Source organism: Eptesicus fuscus, chromosome 2, assembly GCF_027574615.1.
Source record: "Eptesicus fuscus isolate TK198812 chromosome 2, DD_ASM_mEF_20220401, whole genome shotgun sequence".
NCBI classification, from domain to species: Eukaryota; Metazoa; Chordata; class Mammalia; order Chiroptera; family Vespertilionidae; genus Eptesicus; species Eptesicus fuscus.
The window spans coordinates 84628643-84643967 of NC_072474.1; the positions used below are offsets into that span (position 1 = coordinate 84628643).

Here is a 15325-nt window from a genome sequence, read left to right on the forward strand (position 1 = left end):
CTGTGGAGTTTTCATGAATTTAAGGGCAAGTTCTTCACTAGTTATCGAAATCTTCCCTCAAGATGTGCCAGTGCAACAGTGAAATTGAATCAATTTCCTTCTTTAAGCACCCTTGAGCCTTTAAATACTTTTGAGCCTTTAAGGTAGGAAGTGAATCTTATTATGAATAGATTTGCATTATTCTCTAAATGTTCCCAGTGAATTTATTTTGTTTTCTCTCCCTCGAAGATTTAGAGCAATTGTAGGGTCAGGGTCAACTCATCAAGATCCCTGTCTTCTCAATGGCACCCAACACAGTGTTGAACGAATGTGGCAGGAAGCCCCTGACTGTTAGCACATCCAATGGTTGCATTTAAGGAAGAAGAGATGCATGTGTGGATCTGATAAGGTCTGAGGGATATCTGGAGAAGACGCCCCATGAGTGAGAATCAGCTATGTTTACCAATTAAATCCACAGCAGCAAGCCAAGATAACAGTCACAGTCTGTGGACAGAAGTTCATGAAGATCATTGCTTGACAGGTCAGGGTAAAGGTCTCTTTCTTTCAAAATATGTGAAGGGGCAGGAAACGTGTGCACCAGGTGTTTTGTGTTCCTGGCTGCCTGGGAAAGATAATTCTGCCTGCTCCATCAGAACATTGTGCTCTACACATCGGGTTGTTTTTCCAGCAGCTATTTTCTGCCCATAAAAACGAGCATCACTGGCTCTCAACTTCTTTCCGCAAATCCCCTGGGCTACAAACAAAAACAAAAGGTATCTTATATTTATACAAAGCTGTCCTCAGAAAAGCTCAAGGACCTGAACAAAGTTTGTTTTCATATACAAGAGTTCTTATATAATCCCCAGGAGGAAACGGAGCAGAGGGTGACAGTTGAGTTAGGAATGTTGTCATTCCTAGCTCACAAAACAAAAAAGGGAAGGCCCTATGGCATGACAGGCAGACAGCGTGATTAGGACAGGAAGTGTGTCTTCCCCATTTCCTGTCTAGGGTACTGCACACTGGGCCACACTGCCTTGTCAGAAATCTGAAAACCCGGAGGAGGCCACTGGAGAGGAAAGATTGGAGAGAAAGCCCAGCCACGCCAGAAGGGGTACTGCAGTCTCATTGCTGTTTGGAATCTGCAGCCCCTAGAGGGAGTGTCCCTCTTGTCCAATAGTAACATTGATCCTGGGGAGAATTTTCATCACCCTCATTACGAGTTGTAGGTGAATCACAGTAGATTTTAGAGGTCTGGGTGGTACGAGGAAGAAGAGCCATCTGAGCAGAGAATATTCTGTAAATTTTATTGCATGCTTAGATACAAAGATGAGTAAGGCATGGAACAGGAAGTCAAACACAGGGTGAAAGGATCTGAGCACTGGATGAATACAATAATGGAAAGGCAGTTCCTTTTGGCTGGGATTTGAGTCAGGGCTTCATGAGATTGGGAAGGGGCATTTTTTCTGGGGCTTGAAGGGTAAGCAGGAGTGGTGTTAAAGGACATCTTCTACACTGCGTTGAGGTGATAGCTCCATACTAAAACCAACTGGGCAGCTTTTAGAGAACATCCCATCCATAAATAATCGGATTACATCGATCTGAGTGCAGCTGGGCATTAGTATTGTTGGAGAGCTCTCAGGTGATTTGACTGAGCAACCAGGCTAGACAACCAGAGAAAGAGGGTAGCTTTGGAATGAGACAGCTTTGTGACCTTGTGACCTTGAACAAGGCCCACTGGGTGTGGTGTGAGTCTCCCACAACTTCACTGTTTCCTCCCACTTCTACCCACACCATTGAAGAAACTGCCGTGGGAGAGTCCCTCCTCTTTGACAAACTTCCCTTGACTGAAAAAGCCTGGACTGGGAGTCAGGAAATCTGGATTCTATCCCAGCTCTGCACTGAGGTGCCATATGGGTGTGCTGGGTCACATAGGAGATAAAGCAAAGACACTTAGGATGACTATTTTCAAGACACTGGGCTAGGGACTCAACTCATCTCTGGGCCTCGGTTTCCCCATCTGTCGAGGTTTCTAGATCAGTACTGTAGGTCAGAAAGTCTGTTTAGTAGACTATGACTAGAATTATTTTAAAAACAGACATAAAGCATAGTAGAAAAATAGAGTGCTCTGCATGGAATAGGGCAAGTATTACAAAGTAAAAATTTGTTTCATTTATATATGTGTGTATTTACTAGTACTGGGTCATAATGTAAAATACACTTCATGTAAGTTAAAAAGTTTGAGAGTGATCTCTTGTGCAGCACATATACTAAAATTGAAATGATTCAGAGAAGATTAGCATGGCCCCTATGCAAGACAACAAACTCATAAAGCATTCCATATTTTAAAATTTATCATGTGTTTTTTATCACAAAATTTTTAAAAAAGTTTGAGGAACATGAGGTTAGGTGCTTTCCATGGATCCTCTCCTTCTACTCTGTAGCCCATGACTACTCCAGCCCACCGTGAACTCACCTCTTTCTGACCTCCTTTTAGTTAGTACCACGTAATTCTGCGCTATAATTTATTTTTTAACTAGAGGCCCGGTGCATGAAATTCCATGCACGGTAGGGTCCCTAGGCCTAGCCGGTGATCAGGGACAATCGGGGCCTTCCAGCTGCCAGCTGCTGGCAGGGGCCTTCCTTTGTTCTGTGCCACCCCTGGTGGTCAGTGCAGACACTTTGCATATTAGCCTTTTATATATATAGATGAGGGAGGCAGAATGGTGTATGGTTAAAAGCACCCTATTGAGTTAGCTAAGTCTATGTTTGAATTTAATTTTTTCACTTATTAGTTAAATGACCGAGGAAATGTATCCAACCTCTCGTGGTTTTCTCATGTAGGTGATAACACCCAGGACACATGATGGTTATAAGATTAAATAAGATGCTATAGGTAAAAATCTTAGCACAAATCACCTTGTTCATAGAAAGTGCTCAGTGTATGACAGCAGTTATTACCTGACTTCCTGTCCCATTCAGATTTTAAGGCACAGTCTGTAATTTAGTGTCTGGCACATACAAAATTATAAATACCTCGTTCTTATCTGATTGGAAAAATGGGGATTCCAGCTTCCAGGAGACACTCAGCTGGAGAGCTGCCACTATCTTTTGGCGCATCCCATCAGCATATGGGTCTTGGGAGGAGAGGCAGGGCACCCTGTATATCCCCTACCTACACGTCTCTTTTGGCCTTTTCCTCTGACATGGTCAGTTGGACGTGGGAAGGCAAGGCAGAAGGAAGCAGATTCTGTTTAAAATTTTCTTCCAGGATAAAAAAGACCATGACATTTCAGTGCCATCAAAATCAACAGACAGCTGGAAACTCAGGATCAGCTGTGTCACAAATTGGGCATCTACCTCAGAGGTCTTCAGAAAGAGGCACAGGACAAAGAAATGAGAAAGAACCAATGGCCAGAATCCTGAGAAACTGGGGTGTGATTCAGACATTACCCCAGGAATAAACTGCTACCATAAAACAGTCAACAAATGAGCAACTCACTATCTTATAATTGCCTCAGAAATAGGCTAGGAACTAAGGTAGAGTTTTGTAAATGACTCATTTCAGGAAATACCCACTAATCAATTAGTAGGGCTTCCGTGTAATAGTTTCCCCAGATTTATAGGTAGTAATCATGTGAATTGGATCATTGATTCTAGAATGAGATAAGCAGCAATACTGGTAACCTAATCTACTTAGGTTATCCAAGTAGCTACAAAGAAATTAGCTCCTCTGAGTGGAAGCCAGCCCATTACGGAAGAGTGAAAAGAAACCCATTTATCATGGCAGAGCCTCCAACCAGCCCCGTCTCCCTGGAGCATTCAGCTATGCTGAGAAGATGTTGATGGAGAAGGGAATAATGATCCATAAATAGATACATGGGAAAGGGGAGGGTGATGGGGAGTATGAGGGAAGTCTCATGAAATCACACAGGGAAAAAATGGCCTCAAAATGCTAAAAAGTGATAACAGAATAGTTATAGGATTACATAAATTATATTACAAAGAATAGGACTGTGGAAAGTAGCATTTGATGCTAATGTTTTTTTCTGGAAGAAAACAGGATCTGAAATTGTATGGTGAAAAAGAGAAGAAAATGTATGTGAATATTGCAGCCCCACCTAAAAATATGTTGCTAACACAATGGTTTTTCAGGAAAGAAAAGGCAAGGATGCCTAGAAATAGCTGCATCTAATCAGCCCCCATCCCAAGCAATCAACTGAAGTCCAGGAAATTCCATATGTAACCAGAAGAATAGACATCCTGGAGCATTTTGCTACAGTTAAGATTAGCGGAAACAGACCCCCAATCAGTGCCAATAACAAAGAACAACTAAAGGTGAAGAAACTGCTGTGGGTCTCCGGGCCTCCCTTCTGGGAAGGTGGTGGCTGCGGGGGTGAGAAGGATGAGAATTAGGACACAGTTGTGAGGCTGAGCAGGCAGCCCTTTGTTCTGGTGGCACCTCTTCAGCAGCACAGAGCAGTGTATTTCTCCAGAAAAAATAATGAAAGCAATGGCTCAGCTTATGCCCCTGAACTTATCTTAAAAATCTTTTTAAAAGTTTGTGAACATAGCAACGTTTTATGATAAACCCTTTTTGGGTCTTGTTTAAGAAATCCTTCCTTACCCAAAAGTCATAAAGATATTCTGTATTTTCTTCTAAAACTTTAAAGGTTTTCCTTTTACAATGAATGACTCTTTCTCTATGAGACTGAAAGATAAACAAAAAAGCAAAGATAAAAAAGGAAATAAAATTTACTTCATTAAAATTAATAACTTATGCTTTCTGAAAATATCATAAAGAGAGTAAAATATCAGCTACAAACTGGGAGAAAATCTTGACACTACATAAGTCAAAGGACCAGGATCCAGAATATATAAAGAACTAGTAGCCTGGTGCATGAAATTTGTGTACATTAAAAGGGAATTAATTAGAGAAAATATTTTAATATTGCTATTTGCCCTTTCTCTATAATAGAAGTGTCAGAGATGAAAGAAAATTAGTAAAATGTATATGAAAATCTTCCTCCTGTTAGAGCCTGGGGCATGCCGTGGGACCCAGAGTCAAGTCCCCGGCCACCCATGTATACCTCGAAATTGTGCAAGACCCAGACCCGGCCGGCCCCATCCCCATCAAGCCCCACCAGGTGTGGGGGGGTACAGCCTCAGGTCCCCCATCAAGCCCCGCCAGGTAGGGGGTGCAGCCTCAGGTCCCCTGCCAAGCCCTTTTGGGTGGGGGGATGCAGCCTCAGGTCCCCCGGCCCGGTGCTAGGGCAGGGGCGTGACCTGAGGTTCCCTGATCCAGTGCTGGGGTGGGGGGTGCGGCCTGAGATGCCCTGTCAAGCTCTGCCAGGCAGGGGGCATAGCCTGAAGTCCCCCAGGGTTCACAGCCTGAGGTCCCCCGGCCCAGTGCTGGCACGGGGGGGGGGCAGCCTGAGGTCCCCTGTCAAGCCCCACCAGGTGGGGGGCACAGCCTCAGGTCCCCCACCCCTGCCCGGAACCATATAGCCTCAGGTCCCTGCTGATTGCTCTTTAGGGCTCCTTACGGGAACACTGCCTCCGCTGTGACGGCGTGAGGGTCAATTTTCATATAACCTCTTTATTATATAGGATGCATACAACCTGTTTAAAAATGTACAAAAGACATGATAAGGTAATTCACAAAAAGAAATGTGGATGACTATTCAAGATATTAAAAGATTCTCAGCTTTGTCAGTAATCAGGAAAATGCAAATGAAAGCCATAATGAGAACATTTTACATACACTAAATCAGGTGGGGAATGTCCAGCCCACAGGCTGTATAAGGCCCTTGAAATCATTTGGTCTGGTGCTGCCAAGGCATTAGGGGTGAATTAATTAGATGTTTGACCAAATATAGCAGGCTAATTTTTAAGTTGATAATTTTGTATGGCCTGAGAATTTTGTTATAAATATCCAAAAGGCTCTTGGCAGAAAAAAGGTTCCCCCCACCTGCACTAAATGGACAAAAAAATTATGAAGTTGGACAATGACAGATGTTGAGAATGTAGAAAACAATCTCATACATTACTGTTAGGACTGGAAAATAGTACACTTTCTTTGGAAAACAACTTGGCAGTGTCTAGCACAGGTAAAGATTACATTTCTATGGCCCAACAGTTCCACTCCTAGGTGTGTGTACTCTAGATAAATTCTTGCACTTGTGCACTAGGTGAAATGTATAAGACAGTTAATAAAAGCACTATAAATATTAGCACAAACAAGCAACGCTGAACAAATATTATTTGGTTATACCTACATTGTAGTTAACTATTTTTAGAAAACAAGACTATGATAAACACAAAATTCAGGAAAGTGGTTATGTTTGAAAGGAAAGAAGGAGAATGGGAGGAGGATAGAGCTAGTTTCAGTTACATTGTTAATATTGGATTCTTCAGTTGGTATATGAATTATATATTAATATAATATATTATTATATTAATATATAATTCATATATTCCACTATAGGCATAGAATATTACACAATAAATTACTTTTTATTTGTGTTGTTTTTTTTTAAGTGAACAAAGACCAAAAACCTCAACTTTTTTCTTCCAGTTCACTAATTCTCTCTTCCATTGTATCTAATGCCATATCAATTCTCGGGGTCTTTAGTCTCATTTGTTATGTGTTTTTTACTTGGAAGTTTTGTTTTATTTTTTCAAATCCACCTGATCATATTTCATAGTTTCTGGTACCTTATTATACTTCAGATGTTCTATTTTTATTAAGTATATCAAACCAACTTATTTTATCTATACTAATAAAAGGGTAATATGCTAATTAGACTGGACATCTTCCAGACATCCTTCCAGACAAAGCCATGGTGGCAGGGGCCAAGGCAGAGGCAGTTAGGGGGCAGGCAATCAGGCTGGCAGGGGAGAGCAGTTAGGGGGCAGGCAATCAGGCCAGCAGGGGAGAGCAGTTAGGGGGCAATCAGGCTGGCAGGGGAGAACAGTTAGGATGTGATCAGCCTGTCAGACAGGGGAGCAGTTAGGGGCATCAGGCCGGCAGGCAGAGGTGGTTAGGGTCAATCAGGCAGGCAGAGAGGTGAGTGGTTAGAAGCCAGCAGTCCTGGATTACAAGAGGGTGCAGGACGGGCTGAGGGATCTCCCCCTCTACCCGCCCCCCTGACACTCCCCCCCCCCCCGGCACAAATTTCATGCACCAGGCCTCTAGTATTTTATAATTACTAATTCCAATATTAACCATTTTTGTAGCTATAATATTTTTTGTTTGTTATTTCTATTTATTCTTCATCAAATGACTTATTTCCTCTTCTGATTTATATTTTTATATTTTAGTGAGTTTATAAATACCCAAGGAAACTATTTGAGGCCTTGGTTTAATTTATATTTATCTAGGAAGGCATTGCTAATAATGAGTCACTTTAAATTAAGTTCTAAAGGTAGGTATTTTGGGACCACATAGGTAGTGTAAATTCTAGATTTTGGCTCTAAATCCTCATGAGGACTTCTGATGAATAGGAATTTTCAAAATAGATTCTGCTTAGAGCCAAGGTTGAAAGGTTGAGATAAGAAATATTTTTTTTTAAACATTTTTTTTTACTATTTTCCTTTGTGGGATACATTTTCTGCTTTTGGTTTACTCTTGCATTAAAGATGTCAACTCCTAGGTCCTGGCCTGTTTAGGGATCTTTTTCTGTCCTCACCTTGTTCAGGTCCTAGGTATTGTATGCTGACCCCTGCTTGATGCCCATTAAAATGATGACTCTACACCACCAGGGATAATTAATGGGATCCATTACTTCAGAAAGGTTACCTCTGAAAACTTGTGCTTTATTGTAATTTTTAGGCTCTTATAATTTCCTTTATTTTCCTGACAGCTCAGATAAGCATTTTAACATCTTTTATTAAGAATTTTTAGATTTTGTGAGCTAGGAGGTTCTTGTAGTACTTTTTCTTCAATATTGTGGGAAGTGGAAGTTTTGGCCCTATTCTTAAATACTCTAATATACAAAATTTATATTGTAAGGTAAACTGAATTGAGGAACTGATATAGTCCTTTCTCCTCCCCCACCCCCAGGAAAAATCCTCTGAACACATCAGACTCAAACAACTGAGCTATTGGGGGCAAGTTATCATCTTACCACATTACAGACAGCATGGCTGCTGCCCCAGTGCAATCCTGGCCAACATCTTCTAGTAGAAGACAGACTGAATGTGGAGAGAGTGAAAAAGGAACAGTGTCTGGTTCATGGATAGGCACCTGGCATGAAGTACTTATTTTGAGCTTCACAACAACCTAATGAAATGGGCAGCAGTAAATCACAATTTACCTAACAGTGTTAAGTGATTCATCTGAAGGACACAGAAGGAGCTGGAATGTTCTGAGAGATTATCCAGATGTATCTTCCTAGATCATCTACAGAGGACCTGTGGATACTCACCCATCCATTCATCCATTTGTGAATTCATTCAAGATACCTTTTTTAAAACCTGCCATGTGTAAGACACTGTGCTAAACACTGACATAAAAAAACGAATAAGACCAAAAAGCTTAAATTCTCATATGTGAAGATACATAAACAATTATAATATAGTACAGTAAGTCCGATGATAGGGATAATGAGAATGTTGGGAAGAGCTCATTGAAACCAGCTTGTATAGCTCTGGGGTCAAACAAGGGAAGGTGGCTACTGACCAAAATGGATGGTGAGATAAAGGTAGAATTATCAATAACAAGAGAAGATGGAGCAGTTTTTCTTCTTGAAGCTTACCTTTCAGGAGCCAACCATTCCTTTTTTTTCTATTCTAAAAAGAAGAAAATAGCAGCTCAAACTACTGTCTATAAAGAGGATTTATTATTTCTAGTTACCAGGAACCAAGACAGTTGCAGTGCAGGGTCAGCTCACTTACTGGAGGGAACAGATCAGTGATGGTTTGCTTTTCCAGCTCGTGATCTCTGGAATTGAAACATTGCACAGGGGAGAGACTCGACAGCTACAGTTACTTATAATTGCATTTTCCCCTCAGATTGCTCAAGTCCTTATATCAAGAGCTCTAATCCAATTTTATCAGACCCCATCTCTCTACTGCCCAACAACTTCCCATGCTGGGTCTTCCAAAATTAAGCTATAAGCTTTTCTTCTACCAAAGGTTTGAATGGATGTCAGAGTTAATCCAGTTACCCCAGGCACTCTTGAACCCTTAGAAAAGTAGATGTCTTGCTGCCTTGTTAATGGTGTGAGATTTTCCTCTACTCAGCAACGTTCTTCACTTTGTTCGTTATACCTACTTGGGTTTACTAGTACCTTTGTCTGAACCAACATGATGGGCAGACCTTTTGGCAAGTGGACTGTGTTTATTTCTAGGGATTACAATGTGGGTCATAGACACTGAGACTAAATATCCCCTGGGAATCCTTATCCCACTCTAGTTGTTTGTTCTGAAAACAAAGCTGTCATCAATGACCCTGGAAAACAGAGCCCGGAGCTTTAAGGTTGTTGTAGCAGTTACTTGATATTAGAGCTAAACTGAGTATGCTCAGTGGTGTTAATTGGGGTCAACTTCCAACATGCTTTTGAGGTCTGTGATTGCTACCACTACAACCTAAGTCCCTTAAAGGCAGCATAATTATCAGTAGTCCAACCCAACCCCTGGTCTCTCAGATAAGTCACTTTCCATCATAATGGAATATATAGTTTGAGATCAGGGTCTTGCCAAACTAAACTTCTGTTGAGTGATTTCTAGTGAGTCTCTTATATCCATGATTCTTGGCAGTACAGTTTGGACAGGGCAGAAAGACTTGTTTCAAATCCTTTTTATAACACTTTTTAAATGTGTGACTTTGGGCAAGTTACTCCAACTCCATTACTTGCTTCGTTTTCAAAGTTGGGGCAATAATGTTCCCAACAATGTTCATCTCAGAGGTTTGTTGTGAGGACTAAATGAAATAATGTATGTAAAGCACTTCACCTGGGACATGGCTTAGAGTACATGCTCAATAAATAGTGGTTGCAGTACTGATTGCCTTACTGACAAGGGTATCATGGCCTCAGTTCTACTGAGAATGATTTGCTGACTGATTGCCAAGTACAGAGTATAGAATTAGGTTCAAAATTGTAGGGAGAACAAGTCAAGTTGGAGATTAGTAGACTGATTTCCTACACTCATATTTGCCCAGTAGTTGGCCAAACGTTTACAATATCATCAGAAATGTGAAACCAAGGGGGCACGTGCCGATGAGACAAGTGGAAATTATGCAATTGTTTTGCAGTCGTGGTCATCTCTGTGGCCACAGCTGAATCCATCAGTCCCCACTGTGTACCATGTCTTCGCTACTCGCAGCTCCTCTTTGCTTTCCACGCCATGATTCATGAGGTCACTCTGTCCTGTGTGTCAGAAGTTGGGTCCTAAAGCACCAAGGGAACTGTGTCGAGTGTGGTAGTGAAGGACACATGCTGAAAAGTGACCATAAGAAGAGCCCAGCTGGATACTGTGCTGAATACTGTTCTAGAAGCTAGACAACGATGGCCATGAGATAGCATCTCTGTTCTCAAATTGCTCACTGCAATTTAGTGGGTGAGACAGACAGGCACACAGACAATGCCGTTGCAGAGCAGTGAGTGTCACTTAGATTTCAGTGTAAGATTCTAGAAGCTATAGCTGACCCTCCTGGGAGGTCAGAGAAAGGGGCACCAATGCTGAGAAATAAAGATGTAAACAAGGAGTCAGCCAAAAGAGCAGACATATGGGATGTAGGGTGATGCTGGAAATGCTATAGGAAGAAACAAGAGAAGGGACATTTTGCAAAGCACTCTTCGTGCTGTTCTTGGAGGTGAGAACGAGAGATATTTGAGGAACTGTTTGTGCAACTGCTATTGGTGCCTCTTTGGTGTCTTGTAAGGGGCTTTGTCATCTAAGGAAGATTGCTTGGTGACCTGCACCGGGATGCAGATAATTCTGCCCTGAAGACCCCACTGTGAGAGCCAAATCCATTAATCTCATCTCCCTGTCTCCTCCATCACCTCCCCAAGTGTTTTTCTGCATCCCCTGTACTTTGTCAAGGAGCTTTGCTGCAGTGTGGGACTCAGGGAACAAACTCACAAAGGTGGGGTCTGGATGCGATCCATGACCTTCCCTGTAAGGTCCACCTGCTCATCAGGCACAAGCACTTGCTGGCTGAGCTTCATGTTGTTAAGCCCCCATTTTGGCCCTGGACCCTAATCCCTTTGCTGGTTTCCCTCTAAGAGAAGGTTTTTCTTTCAACCCCTCTCAAGCATATAATATAGCACTGTTAGCTATAGTCTCTATGATGCACATCCAATCTCCAGAACTTATTCATCTTATAACTGGAAATTTATGTTCTTCGACCAACAGATCCCCCAGCTCCCTTCCCACCCCTAGCACTGGGTAACCACCATTCTACTCTGTTTCTGTGAGTTTGGCTTTTTAAATTCCACATATAAGTGATATCATACAGTATTTGTCTTTCTTGTCTGACTTATTTCACTTAACATAATATGCATATATATATTTTATATATATAATTTTCTACAAGAAAGTACTCTCAAGCTAAGTTATATTCAAGCTATTCACATTCTTATTAGAAATATAAAATCATTCCACTGAAACTCTTCTAACAATAAATCCTTTAAAAATATTTGTCAGTTTGTTGATAAATAATCACTTGACTGTTTAGATTTATAATTCTTGGATTCCTACCAAATTGAATATTCTTCAACAAATGTTTATTAATCATTTATATTTCCTAATTTTCTTCTCTTTAAAGCAGGAGTTGGCAAACTGCAACCCATGGGTCAAGTCTGGACCACAGTCTGTCTTTGTAAATAGAATTTTATTGGGACACAGCCACTCCCTGTCATCTACGTCTTGTCTGTGGCTGCTTTGGTGCCTTTCTGCAGAGTTGGGTAGTTGCAACAGAAGCAGTATAGTCTGCAAATCCTTCAGTGTTTACTATCTGGACCAAACAACAAAGTTTGTCCACCCCTGCTCTTGAGCATAGACTCCTATATTGTCAATATCCTATTCCCTTTACCTTGGATTTTCAATACTTTCTGCATATGTCTCGAGTTGATTTTTTTATGCTACTTATCCTCATTAAGAGAGATATACCTAGATGTTATGTTTGCAGGATGTGGGAATTTCCCTCAACTGTTTTTGCTGACCACTGGCCTGCTAGTCGAGTCCCTTCTCAGGTCTACAGAAATGTGATTGCACATTTTACTGCCTACTTTCCAGTGTCTAGCTGGTACTCATGTAACCTGACTCTGGGGTCCCATGAGAGGGTCCCATCTTCTATCTCCACCCACAGTTTGTTTACCACACACACACACACACACACACACACACACACACATCATCATCATCATCATCAACATGATGTTGTTTTAGGAAGGTTAATAGTCTCTAATTAGATTAGAAACTTGGAGGTGGGGTGGGATAAGGAACAGTTCTCTCTCCATCTCAAAAGATAGCCACCCACAGATTAAGTTCTGCTTAGACAGAGTCTGTGTCTCTGAGCAAGAGAACGAAATCTATGTGTATTGCTACCTTCTCTCAGGTTGCTGGGGCTGCTCTGTTTCATGAGGAAAAGCACAGGAAGACTACCATTTTTTTTTCCAGTATACTTCCATTCACCTTTCAGTTAATAGAAATTTCTCCCCAATTCTGCAGTAGGCTGTTTTTGTCTTTCAGGGTTAATCATTTTCATCTTTTTCCAAGTCTCCATTGATTCTTTATCAAACCATCAGTCTTATTTCAGGTCTCCACTGGCATTCGCTCAGTCATGCCTCTCACACAGGTTACATTCAGTCCACACATTCCCAATAAAGTTATTTTCATTCCTAAGCTGTTTGCTCTGATTACTCTTTCACTAGTTGGAACATGGAACACAGGAAAACAGATGTGATTAAAAGAGTTGCTAAAGTTCTGTGTTCTCCTCTCCCCAAATTGTTACTCCTTTCAAATAGCAAGCCATCTTTTGTTTCTTCTTTGATATATCATGTATGCACGACCTAGCTTTCTTATTTTGGGAAAATATAACTATTATTCACTGTCTACATCCCGAACCCCAGTGACTATCATCTCTCCATGCTGTTTTAGAGTTAGTCGAAGTATAAACAGGACAATGTGATGGGAAAATGAGTGGGGGAGAATAATGGAGTTCCTTAAATGTCAAACTTAGGACTTTGCATTGCAACTAATGTGGTAACTTAATGCAATATACATTTTGCATCTTAAAGAAGCCACAGATAGGACAAAGACCTCATGCTTACCTCTTTAAAGCATTATCTTGGCCCTTTCCCTGTTTAATTCACACAGAGATCATTGTCCCAAATAGAGGTAGCATGTTGTGGAAGTAGGAGGGACTCTGGACACTCTCCGTTCTAGATCTACACCCTGGGTAGAAACTTACTAGCTAGGTAAAATTGATAAAACTACTTTGCTTCTCTGAGCTTCAGTTTCCTTTTTTGTAACCTCACATGTCATTGAAAAGGTTAAAAAAGGAATTATAAAAATATTTGACACAGCTGGTTTTCCTTCTTTCTTTATTTTAATTGATTAGTACGTTTGTGCTTTAATGTCAGAATCTCACCCAGAGACATTTCCCCCCCATAAAAAAAGCAGCTTTGTGCCACCTTTTGACAAAGGTTTCAGTACCCCTCACTGAGGTCCAAAAACCTGACCCTCCTTTCAATGAATGTTGGTTAAAGCTTCCTTTCAGGTATGCATGTGATGGGCTTTTTCACTTTGATGAAATCCCAGAAAACAGTTTTTCAACAAAACAGATGATTTTCCTCCTTTGTATGCAGTCTTTGGACAATGCAGCCAAATCCTCTGATAGCTCAATCTTGTCTGACACAACTTTGTTTTTCTGAGCACCATGGATGGAGATCACTATTACCTCTGTTTCTCTTCCTGCCCATGAAGGTCTCCTCTTGCTCATTCGTCTCTTTAAGGTCTGTGATCTCAAATTCCTATTTTATTTACTTATTGTGGTTATTGATGGGACTTCATATCCCACTAGTAGTCCTTGGCCTGGAGAATCATGTGAATTCCTTTAATCTTTTCTAAATGATGTAGCCATTTTATTGGGGTGTTCAAATGTCTGATAAAAATCAGGCTCCATCCACCAAAAATTTTGTGGTCATAGCTTGGTTATGGCCCTAATGGGAAAAGTAGTTTTCCAAACTTCCTGAGATGAGTTTTAGTGCTTCTTATAATTTGTCAACCAGCTTATCGAAGCCAGATTCTTAAAGTGTGTAGATCCTTCCTTTTATCATTGTTGGCCTGGGATCAAAGGCCTTGAGTACATTTTGGAAAGCTGACCCACAATCCCTGACCTTGGACTACAAATACACCTAAAGGTAAAGCTTATGTATTGGTGTATTTAAAAAACAATATGGAAGACCATTCCCTCTTGGCCAGCCTTGTTGATTTTTCAGGGAAAGGAGCCATTGAGACACTTTTCTCATATCTTTGTGTCCCTTTCAAGAGTTAAATATCTTAGGCTTTATATCCCAAAGTGGCCCATATCAGACTATAGATACTTTGCTTTATCTCGATTGCCTTCAGGAAGATGATCCAAGGAACTACCCTCATCGGCATCTTTCCTTGTAACTCCTACTAGTCTAAATACTTTAATATTAGTAAATGGTGGAAGATTATTTTATGATTTTTGTGAATAGCATTGTAGCTTACTGAAGGGCTTTTGAACATAATCATCGCCTCCTTTTATTTTTAAATCTCTAGAGTTGCCGTTTGTTTTTTGAAGTTACTTTAAGGATCATCTTTCAGAAGGAAAACAACCTAGTATATAAACCACTTCTGAGTCTGTTTATCCAGAGTAGAGGGTGAGGACACTTTTAGGCATGAAGAAAACAATTAATTTCATGGGTATTAAGACGTAGGACCGGAGGATGTTGATGCCAATGCCCCCAGGGAAGGACAGGAGGCCGAACTGAATATTGCTGAATTTGTTTTCTGAATAAATATTTAAAAACATCCACCCTTTATTTTTCATCTCTTGACCTGCACACCTGATTAAACATCTATAAAAGTAACTGCAAAGTCAAATGATCAAGGACCAGCTACAATTGCACCTCCTGGAGAAGGGAGGCAAGTGAGGTGGGAGAATAGCATGTGGGGAAGACTAGGAGAGGGGAGACAACGGGACAGCCAGTGAAGTGTCTCAGGAGAAGGCTGAGGACATCATTCTGGAATCTCCCAGGTCTGTTGACGAGGCCAAGCAGGTTCAGACTGAGGCAAGAACTCATAAATAACTCTGGTAGTGAGGTAATCGTTTAATGAATACAGAAACTATGCATGGGCCTCAAGGTAAAAG

The 15325-nt window shown here is 41.0% G+C and overlaps 1 non-coding gene across 1 annotated transcript; it reads left to right on the plus strand.

Annotated features, from left to right (window-relative positions):
* The first annotated feature begins 2222 nt into the window (after window positions 1-2222).
* Window positions 2223-2324, plus strand: LOC114231075 (U6 spliceosomal RNA). The gene has a single exon (XR_003617054.2). It is a non-coding gene; the product is annotated as a U6 spliceosomal RNA (small nuclear RNA).
* The last annotated feature ends 13001 nt before the right edge of the window (window positions 2325-15325 follow it).